This window comes from Cupressus sempervirens, chromosome 3, assembly GCF_028749045.1.
Source record: "Cupressus sempervirens isolate cs-2001-9-10 chromosome 3, ASM2874904v1, whole genome shotgun sequence".
Taxonomy (NCBI): Eukaryota; Viridiplantae; Streptophyta; class Pinopsida; order Cupressales; family Cupressaceae; genus Cupressus; species Cupressus sempervirens.
The window spans coordinates 183,743,263-183,754,758 of record NC_143120.1 but is presented as its reverse complement, the minus strand read 5'-3'; the positions used below and the strand labels follow the sequence as shown (position 1 = coordinate 183,754,758).

At 31.8% G+C, this 11,496-nt stretch overlaps 1 non-coding gene across 1 annotated transcript; it reads left to right on the top strand.

Moving 5' to 3' along the window:
- The first annotated feature begins 7,029 nt into the window (after positions 1 to 7,029).
- LOC149565399 (small nucleolar RNA U3) lies at positions 7,030 to 7,243 on the top strand. The gene has a single exon (XR_016363152.1). It is a non-coding gene; the product is annotated as a small nucleolar RNA U3 (small nucleolar RNA).
- Positions 7,244 to 11,496: the final 4,253 nt, after the last annotated feature.

Below are 11,496 nucleotides of genomic sequence, written 5' to 3'. Positions count from 1 at the left end.
TGTTTTAAAGAGAATGACAAGTTCCTCTTCATCTTCTCTCCTTTGCAATAGAGAAAGATTGCTTTTGATGTTCAACTTCAATTACATATTTTGTCTTTGTGTTGACATCTACATCTACAGTGAAGCAAGAAATTATAACAACTTCTATTTTTATTTTTAAGTAAAATATGTTGTGCTGATCAAGGCAAATATTATATGCATGGTTGTTTGGTATTTCTCCTTGCTTCTTATCTGGAAAACCATCACAACTTACAAGTTGCATTGCAAATATCACTTCTAATATAGAATTGGACACAATTTTATAGAATACACTAGTATAGATTACCATGAAATGATAATTTTTTGGTGTATAATATCATAGTAAAACTTTCAGAGGTACATAAATATCAAATGCATATTTGTATATAGGGTGAGGCCACAAGCTTCATAAAAACCACCTAAAACCTCTTCTGTTTCATGGAAATTAAGTATGAAAATTTATGCAAATTATTCTTATATAAATTGGCAACAACAATTCTTAGATATAACCTCATTTGAACATGAACTGCTTGAATTTTGTAGATATCTAATTTCAATCATGAAAGTGCTAAAATATAAAATGACTAATTTTATTGACTTAGATTTTCATTGGATACATTCAGATACATACAGAATGATTCACATTGATATATGAACAACTTTATATAGCCCTATTCTCCCTTACAAAAACTACTTATGGGGATAACTTCCAAGAAATTAAATATCTAACTTATTTATTTATTTAATATAAACTTGGAGACTAACCTTATTAATGTAATATGTCCAACATTCCCCCTTATTACATTGATCCTACAAAAGTGAAAGTTGAGAGAGTGCTATAAAGGTTTTAACCCAACCTTGGAAACTTTAATGAAGCTCCTTCACCAATATTCTTCCTCTAGAAAATTTGATGAAATGAGTTCGCCAATCTTTACTTATTGAAGTAGATTTTCTCTCCGCAACTTTTGAAAATCCTGAAATCCTGAAGTTGTCCTCATAATATGATTGTTCCCACCTCCCTTGCACATTGAGACATAGTTCCTCCAAAATTTCACATCTCCTTGGAGTGTTTCTAATGTCTCCTTCAACGCAATAGGAACAATAGTTGACTAATATAACTGCACATGAGATATCTTTCCTCCTCTCTTCTTGGAATGACAATCATGCTGCCAATCCCTCTCTCCTCTTTAGAGACACAAATCGGTTCTTCTCATGTAGTAATCATCTCTAAGCAAGAAGCTAGCTTGAGATGAAAGATGTCCTCCTAGCTCCATTTCCTCCAACCTCCTATAATTTCTTTGTTATTCTTTAAAGCACAAGTCTCATATCATTTTTAGGTGGACTATCACATTCATCATTATTTGTATGTACTATAAAATCACAAAAGTGTGTCTCACCTTCAATTGCAACAAAAGTTGTATTTTTCTTAACTTCATGTTGATGAGATCTTTGGCCCGCTGAATACAATTGATTTGTACATGTCTATTTTGCTAACAATAAAAACATTTAAATTTTCTTTTGGGAGGAACACTAGAATTTTATTTCTAGCAAATAAAGCATATCCTTTAGTGATATGATGACTCTTATGAACTCTACTTCCTTCATCAATTAAAGAAGAAATTACTATTTCTAGGCTAGGATTTATTTTGTTCAAAACAATATGATAAAAGCTTGAAGGCATGCTACTAAGTAGGATTTCTTTGACATCATCATCATCTGTAACCGATCCCTCTTTTATTCTTGATAAAAAATAAATCACAACATAATCATGGACTCATAGGCTGGAACTCCATAACTTAGTAGGTCATTGTCTTAGATCAAAATAACTTTGCAGAAATGTAAACATTAAACACCACAAACTCATTCACACAATTTGACACAAGGATTTAATGTGGAAACCCAATTTGGGAAAAACCACTAGTAACATGCTACCAATTTTCACTCTTTTGAAGTGAGCCTTTTGAGGAGCCAATCTTGTTAAAGGTTACAATGCACACTGTTAAATGTGACCTTGATTAAAAGATTTCAATCACCCTATTAGGAGTAAGCCTTGTTAGAGGACTTTATAACATTCCAATAGAATGTCACTCGATTAAAGGATTTACAAATGATTGTTTGGTCAACCTTAATCCATAGGATTTATCTAGAATGATACAATGATTAGAAAGTAGTAGTAGGACTTGATTTGATAATAAAACACAACTCACTTGCATATTACAAATCTCTAGTTTAGTCGTCCATTATAATTGGCATTTATACTCTTCATCTTTGATTGCTTAGTCACTATTCAAGCCTTCAACTCCTTAAGCCTTCTTACTCAGTATGCCAATTGTAGATTCATCCCTTCAGCCACCATGTGAAGGAACACCTCCAACTTCTTGACAACACTTGTTACTTTTGGCCTTGTATTCCCTTATAAAAAGAATTATGATATTTTTCCATTTAAACACAATCGTCCATTTTAGGGTTAGGTCAGATTCATCGAATCCTCCCTCTTTCCATTTGGTTCCCTCTAGAAAATTCTCTTATACATCTCTTTCGATTCACCTCAAAATGGTTTACCTTGAATTCTGTGCCACCAACTCATCATACTTATCTTCAACATGCTTCACACAATTCAAGAAATCAACTTTGTTGGCTTAGATCTGTCAAATCTTTGAGTAAAATCTTTTTGCTGTCACTCAACATCCACACTATTCACTCAACAATAACAATCTTTTAATGCTCGACCAACATTGGGTTGCTTGACATCAACTAATTCTTGTTTGCTAGATCACCACTATTATTTCCCTGATGCTCAACATCTACTAATTTTCTTTTCTCAGTGCACAACAACTTTCTGCTTGGCCTAAACTAAGTTTTCTTGGCTTATACTATTTTCTCAATTAGGCTTGGCAACCACTTTTAATGAAAACACTTCTTCTTGGCTTAGCTAAAGTAACCTTTCACTTTAGCCTAAAGTAGATCAATAATACATGATATCATCAATGTCTTACTTGGTCTTAGTGCTCCTTTTATACATATAAATCAACCTTTCTCTAGGTAGTCTTGTTATCCTTTCTTTTCAAATCCTCTCCAACAATCAATCAAATGATAACATTCAGACCAAAAAGAAATTGTCTCACCAGCAAGTAGCAAGTTTGACATCATTGGCAAAATAATGATTGTGACATGATAGGTTCCACACTTCAAACAATCTCTTTTCAACATCATCATCATTTGCTGCAATTGATCTGTATTTTATTCCTGATAGAAAATAAATCACAACATAATCATGGACTCAAAGGGTGGAAAATATAACATCTACTCAATAAATCTCAAACCTTTCTTCAATAATATTTTTTGTAGAAGATCTCATCCACAAAAGTTAGGGTCTAGTCATCCAAAATCCTTTAAAAACACTCTTCTCTCCATCAATCAACTTGCTCTAATACCAAATGAAAGTGCTAAAATATAAAATGACTGATTTTCTTGATTCAGATTTTTGTTGGATACATACATCTAATGATTCACATTGATATTTGAACAACTTTATATAGCCTTATTTTCCCTTACAAAAACTACTTACAGGAATAACTTCCCAGCAACTAAATATCTAGCTTATTTATTTATATAATCTAAACATAGAAAATAACCTAATTAATGTAATAAGTCCAACAAATCATAATATGTATTTTGTGAAAGCATGTTTGCAATCCGTGGAAAGAGTGGTCTATCGAAGGCTGACATAAGGCAAGAATAAAACAATCCAAGGTGGACAATTTTTTTAATATTTTTCAAATGCATTTGGGACTCAAAAATCTAAAATCATAATATGTATTCTGTGAAAACATGTTTACAATTTGTGGAAAGAGTGGTCTACCGAAGGCTAACATAAGGCGAGAAGAAAACAATCCAAGGTGGAAAATTTTGTTTATATTTTTCAAATGCATTTGGGACTCAAAAATCTAAAATTGAAACATTGTTGGAAGAAATTTTAGAGGAGAATATCAGTTAAAAGAAGAAAAGAATATCCTAATTTTAGATTTTGAAGCCACAATGTTTGAAGAAAAGAAGTGTCACAACAAAAATGGCGTAAACTATTGATTCTAAAAGTTGCATATATTGCAAAATCTATAGACTAATCTTGGCCAACTAAAAAGTGGAAAAATAAACATTTGCAAGCTAGTTAAGTGATTCATTCAATCATGAATTAGAATGGATTAAGAAAATAAGAAAATACTAACTATGTTTAGAAATTAATAACTAATATAATAATAATTGTCAAGCATTGGAAAATCTACACCACTTTGCTAGTTAGAATGGGTAGCGAGAAAATCCACATTGGGTCTATTTGTAGTAGATGGTGGGGATTGAGGACATTGATAAATGATGCTAAAATCAGATGTAAACCTTTCAGAGTTGTAGGCAAGCCATCATTTTACGACTTCACAAAATATTTCAAAACTTTTAGTTTGAGCCAAGAGAAACACAAAAATCCGGATGATACAGATGAGGGCCTCAATAAAGAGAGGCAGTGGAAAACAAGGATTAAAAAAATCAGAATGGATCCACATAAAGTTTCCCACATTAATGTGACATTTAATGGAAAAAGCATACCGTTGTTGTTTGATTTTTAAAATTCCTTTCTAATTTTTATTTGGAAAATAAAATTTTTTCCTTGTTTTTTGGTGGTAGCCAATGAAATCTCAGATAGTTGGTAACTTGCTAATTTTGAAAATGTATGAAAATAATGAACTATGTAACACACTTTAAGAAAGGATTAATTTTGAATTAATTCTAAAATGTTGTAAGTTGGAGTATCAAATTTTATGTAGCTTAGGGATGCATTCCAGCCTATCGACAAGAACTAATAACATTAACAACATAAAATATATTGTACAATAGTAAATGTAGTCATCATATATAATTCATTTATGAATTTACAACAAATAATACAAGCTATTGTTTCTCGTAGACAACAAAACCATTTTTATGTGGCAATTGTGGTAACTTGATAGCCTTTGGAGCTGCTCAATTTTTCTATCAATGGACAACCTAATCCTGATGTAGATAATCCAATGCTATAACAAGGTTGCCTTGGGCCCTCATTTTATTGTCTTGTCTCTTCATTGTATGCCTTATTTATTAATTCAATGCCTTCATTGCTAGATGCTAGTGATAAAGTTTTACCACAAACTTCTTCTCGACTACAGATCTCATGTGAGACAATTTTGGTGGGGAGTTCCTCCATAGGGGATAACTCATTAGCTATAATAAAGTTGTGAAACATTCTCAACAATTTACTGCCCATATAAATGCATCTCAATATCAGAGTAACTTGAGTATAGGAAAATAAAGTTGATGGAATAAAATTTAAAGTGTTCGCATGTTCCATAGATCTTGTTTGTAATAGAAATTCAAAATGGAAAAGAGAAGTGCAAGTGTTCACTAGTACGCCTTTAAGGTGTAATGTCTCTCATTTTAGATATGCTCTTATACTTAAGACAATATTATACTTTGACTAATATAAACCTGGAGACATGGTAATGAATAAAATTTCTATAGGTGATAATATTTTCTTATCTTATTCATATGTTGAAAATTTCTTAATTGATAGTATGTGCATCAAGATCAAGCCAAATTGATAAGAGATTAAAAAACGTGAATAAAAAATGGCTTTTTAAAATAATAAATAATAATATTTTATTTATTTATTTAATAATATATATATCTTAATTATTAAATAAATAAAAATATTTCTTAAATTTTTGTTTCAATAATTTTTTGGGGTTACATTATCAAAGAGAAACATATCATAAAAGTACTAATTAAAAAATAATAGTTAATAAATATTTAATAATAGATATATAAAATAAAGTACCTTAAGTTTTGAAGTTAACTATTTAATATTTAAGAATATTGAAAAGTTTATATTTCAAAGAAAGATTATGTGTATAATAAATCATTTTTTAGGAAATAAGAAGATTTTTTTTTTTAATGATCATCAATAAAAATGATAATTTTGAAAGGAAATAAATCTATTATTACATTTAAAAGAAACGATACAAATCACTAGTCTACATTAGCTTACTAATTTTTTTGATGTAATTTATATAATTTAATAGCAAGTACACCTTTAAAAACCTAAAACATAACTTTACAAATATTAACATTCGGTAGCTCAAAAAGTGACGAAATAAATTACACAAGTCTTAGCTAAATATTTTGTCTACTTGATTCATTTATAGAACTTACCAAATCAATCTTAGATCATGTGCTTTTCTTGCTTGCATAACTGTTTGAATAGAATGATTTACTAACATTTCTTTGGTGGTTGATAATAATTATTATGTCTAGGGAATACTCTCCCCTATTTGAGTATAGCGGCACATTCATATGAATCGTCAACTAAACATTTTACTTTTAGCATCATCATTTTATGTTCTTCTCTTGCATCCTAATGATGGATCATGTAGTATGACCTGAAACGTTGATGATAAAAAACTCTACACAATCAAATCCATAAAGTATATCTCATTCTCATGGATTGTGAAAATCTAATAGATCTTATACATTTTATTGACAATTTTTTTATTAATGACCATATACATTCTAAATGTTATGATAAATAGTTACTAAGACTAATCTAAAAGCAAACTTTCTGAAGGGGGAGAAATAAACAACTGAATACTTATCTTTTATAGCTTAGAAAATAATAAATCTCACTGTGATTTTCTAATGATTTCTCAATATCTTCCTATTGTCTATATCCAAGAATATTACCAAAACGTGGAAATGATCACCGATGTTAAATTTAATCCATATTCATTGGTTCTTCACGCTTGCAATCCAAGCGCAATTTCCAAATCGCTCTTATCCTCTGCTTGAAATTTCCGAAGAACCCATTTTGAACCGTTCAGTGGTTGATGTGTTGATGTGTATGCGAAATGACGTTGTATTAATATCCCACATTCGGCGCACGAAGAAATAAATATGTGAATATATTACGACAAGACAGCCATTTAAAGCACGACCTTACTTGAACAGGATCTGTTCTGAAGGTTGTACAACTTGGTCTGCGTATCAAACTCAGACAAGCACATAAATCTGGAAGATGAGATAAGGTTCTCTGGCCAGAGCGCGAATACTGAGTCTGGCTGCTTCCGCAGCTCAGCCTCCCGATGAACGTCCTGCCTGCTCCTTAATGGTAGGCAGTGAAGGCCAGAGAGCGTTCTGACAGATGACAACTGTTTTGCCTCAATTTCCAATTACAACTAACGGAAAGCAAAAGCAAAGCGGTTTACATCGTCGAACAGCTATAAAACAAATCTTTAACATTACTTTACGTCGATGTTTCTAGATCTAGCTCACGCGGTTTATTTTTAAGAAGTCCACGTTTTAATTGAATTTGTATTTTTCGTTATTTTAATAATTTTTAGAGGAATAGGTGTTCTATTTTGCAACAAGCACTTGCATGATCAGATAGCTACAAAGGGTGGCTTCAACAAATAAGAGTACTAAGAAGAAAAGTTCAATTTTACATGCGGTCTTTTTATTAAGTGTACACAAAGGTTTTTACCTTTTAGAGAACTAAAATTCATATTTCTCTCTTAAGAAGTAATTGGATCATGATAAGATAAAATAAATTTATTAATGTCTAACAAGAGACCAAGAAGTGTCTATGAACTTTAATATGATATTGGCTAGTTGAGACTATCAAAAGAAACATGGGAAGATATTATGACAAAGATTGCAAGATTGATCGACCTTAGTGATCGTTGAGGCCAAACTACATTTGTATGATTCTGAAAAGGAATGGGTGGAATTTCGTAACACAAGCACTTGCAAGGTCAAATGGCAACAAAGAGTACTTCTATAGATGAGAGCACTATGAAGAATTCTTTATATTCCTCAAAATAAAAGACTACATAATTAATTACAATGCATAGAATGATTTGCTTTTATAGAAAGCAATGGTCCTAAATATAGGAAAAAATAACTAACTAGAGCCATAGAAGAGATTTGGAGCTCAATTCTAGACTAAATTACGATAAAATAGGCTCAACTAAGTGAACTAATCTAAATATGCATGCCCAAACATGTACCACTTACATATGCTAAAGTTCTTGGGTATGTGTACAATTATATGAAGAAACAATGATAAATGTACATGGTGCAACATCTACATGAATGTGTAGCAAAATTGCATGCTCTAACACCCTCCCTTTAGTGAAACTTACGAAGAAGAAAAAAAACTATAAATATGAAATACAAGAATGAGACCTAAAGAGAAAATAGAAAAACCTCAAGAGAAAAAAAAAACTTTCAAAAAGTGAGAGATGCATTGCATGAAATGCAAAAGGAAGGAAGGCCACATAAAGATCCCTCGATTGCAACTTTTCTCACACCAAGCATTGAGTGCAATAAAAAATAGTACGAAGATGCAAAAGGCTCAATGGAGATGCCCACATAGGAGGCATTTTTATTTGAATGTTAAATTTTGATAAGACATCTTTTGAAAGCCATAACTTTTGAATCTAGTGCCAACCTTATATTATTACTATCATAATATATTATTGAAAAGATTGAAAAGACGTATACCACTACGAAATCATTTGGAATAGAGATACCAAAGGTTTAGTGGAGATGTCCACACATGCATGATTTTCATTTGAATGTTAAATTTTGTAACACCACTTTTGAAAGCCATAACTTTTGACTCTATTGCCATATTCACTATCATATATATCATTGAAAAGCTTGCAAATATATCTATGAGTATGAAATCATTTGGAGATATTTTTTCCAAAATTTGGATATTTTCCAAGGCTTATATGCTATTCAAATTTGAGTTTGATACTTTACATAAGATATATATATCATGATGAAAACTTTGATATCTTAGAGAATTTTGAGATGATTCTTTCACCATTCCCATTATTTTAAAAATTTATCTCCATTGGGCTAGTTTTCATGTCCACACATGTTTATATAGGCTAAATTATTAAAAAGCTAGAAGAAATTATTTTTTTCCTTTTCAAAATCTAGACTATCCTACAACTCATAAGTGTCACCATAGGCTTCAAAATAACTGGAAGTCGAACTACATATAGAAGGAAAATACATTTTTTGAGTGATACAAGATTTCCCTTACACCATTAGATCCTTCTACACTAAACAACCAATATAATTTTAGTTCACATACAACATTTTTTACATTATTCTAAATCATTGTCCAAAATGCCACAACTTGGCATATTTTATTCAAATAAAACTACTAGGTAAAAACTTAGAAAAAGGAAACAATCTTGATTTTGACTAGGATTCTTCAACAAAGGAAAAACCTTAGCATGGAGAAACAAATTTGAAATACTTGATTTCTTTCCCTTTTTGTCCCTTTATGTCCACTCATGTTTGCTTGGCCCAAAATTTTGTTTGGAGATCACCCTTCTCTTCCCTTTCTTATCCTACACACTTGACACACTTTCAAAATGAAAACTCTATTTCAAATATGGAAGGAGAGGGATTCATTAGTTTTTTCTAATACTATTATTAACACTAAGGCATGCATTTGTAACAATGCTCTCTTTCAAATTCAGGTTCAAGTAGACAAACTCAGCCTTAAGGTGGTCCATTTACAGGAGCTCCTACAACATTTAGGCAATGTGCATTGCATTGTGGATTATGTGTCTCACGATGGCCCTTCTTCTCATTCCTCTTACATTCCCAAAGAAGGCACCAAGGAGGACACAACAATTCATGTAGGTAGAGCAATTCTCACTCCAGGCCTCCACAACAACCCACTCCTCCTTGCCACTACTCATTAGTGTACTTTTCACACTTTAGTGTGTAGAAATTCTCCTCTTTTTTAATTAGGCACTTTCTAAACTTCTGCCTCTAGCTAGCTAGTTGCTAGTCCTAGTGGTTGGTCTTCCACCAAGGACTTCCCTTGGTTTTGTTTATCCATTTCACCTCGATGAGACACAAAAGAGACTAATGATGATGTGGTAGATAGATAAATACTCCTAGATCCAAAACCCCCTTAGGCCCTTAGATGGGGATATTCAATGACAAACCTGATCATCCATTGCTCTCAAGCATTACTCTTGTAGCATGAGGAGTTCCCCCTTGGTTGGACTTGGGTATTTTCTTTTTTGGTTTCTAATGTATACTAAGGCTCAAGCCTTATGGTTTTATTAGCATTGGGTTAACACTAGGTTAGGTTTGTTAGAACGTGAAGTCCACCAATACAACTGGGGTCGAGGTTGAACCCGTTGTATGTAAACAATAACTTAAATCCAACTTCAATAAACAATATAGTGAAAAATTCCAAGAGATAAAACATACACAATAACATAATAATTTGTTAGCTAGGGAAACCCTTGATCAAAGGAAAACCCCCAATGGGGATGTCACCCACAATATGATATAAAAATACAAATGTTTCTTTATAAAAAGAAGTGATCTTGACAATACATTCAATACATTAGTCCTTATTATGAGACTTTAAATACCTGTCTAAATATTCTAGCTCTATTAGGAGCAATAAGGAGGAAAAATGAACCCACTATCCAAATTACTTCTGCACTATTATACAAACAAATCTTAAAGATAAAATTGTTAGCCCCAAATGATAATGTAAATGTTAATTCTATTATTATACATAAAAGAGTCATATCAATTGTTATGTTGTCATTGATGTCAAGCCTTGGTTGGTTAGACATTATGGTAATAGTGCCATATCATTTGATTGATGAAGAGAATTTGAAGAAAGTGTGATGATGATAGAGTTGATAAGTATTGGTATTCAATGGGCACCTGAATGAGTTAGACCCTGATAGTATAATGTTGGTTTGATTTTTTTAAAATCATGTAATGTTGTGATTAAGTACAAAACTATTTGGACAATGAAAGAAGGAATAAAAAATTGCCCGACCTACTAACACTAGTAAATTTGTACCTATTTTTTGTTAGAATATGTACACTTATATAATTGAGTGGGGGGTTGGGGTGCTTCAGTTATACAACTAATATCACAATTAATAATCTTAAACAATGTTAACCATGTGAGTAATGTAAATTGAAACCACAACAAGATACTCATACACAATAACACCATATATGTTAACTAGGGAAACCCTTGATTAGAGGGAAAACCTTGGTGGGGATGGTACCCACAAGATGTACTAATATAAATATTGCTTGTTAGAGGATAGACCGTGTTACGAGTCTGTCACAACATTTAGTATCTATGAGTCCATGTTAGGAGACTTTGAATCCTTGTTAGGAGATTTCAACCTTGTTGGGAGTTTTGCCAACCCTTTTAAGAGTTGTGGAAAACAACTAGACCCACTGCCCAAATAGCTTCAAGGGCAAGATCAATGAACCCACTAGCCAAATGATCTCTGTATTATTTCTTCTAGAATAGTACAACTGAAATGTACTTCCTTCCTCTGTCTCTATCTTGTCAACCAGAATTTTACTTGTCAGATCTTG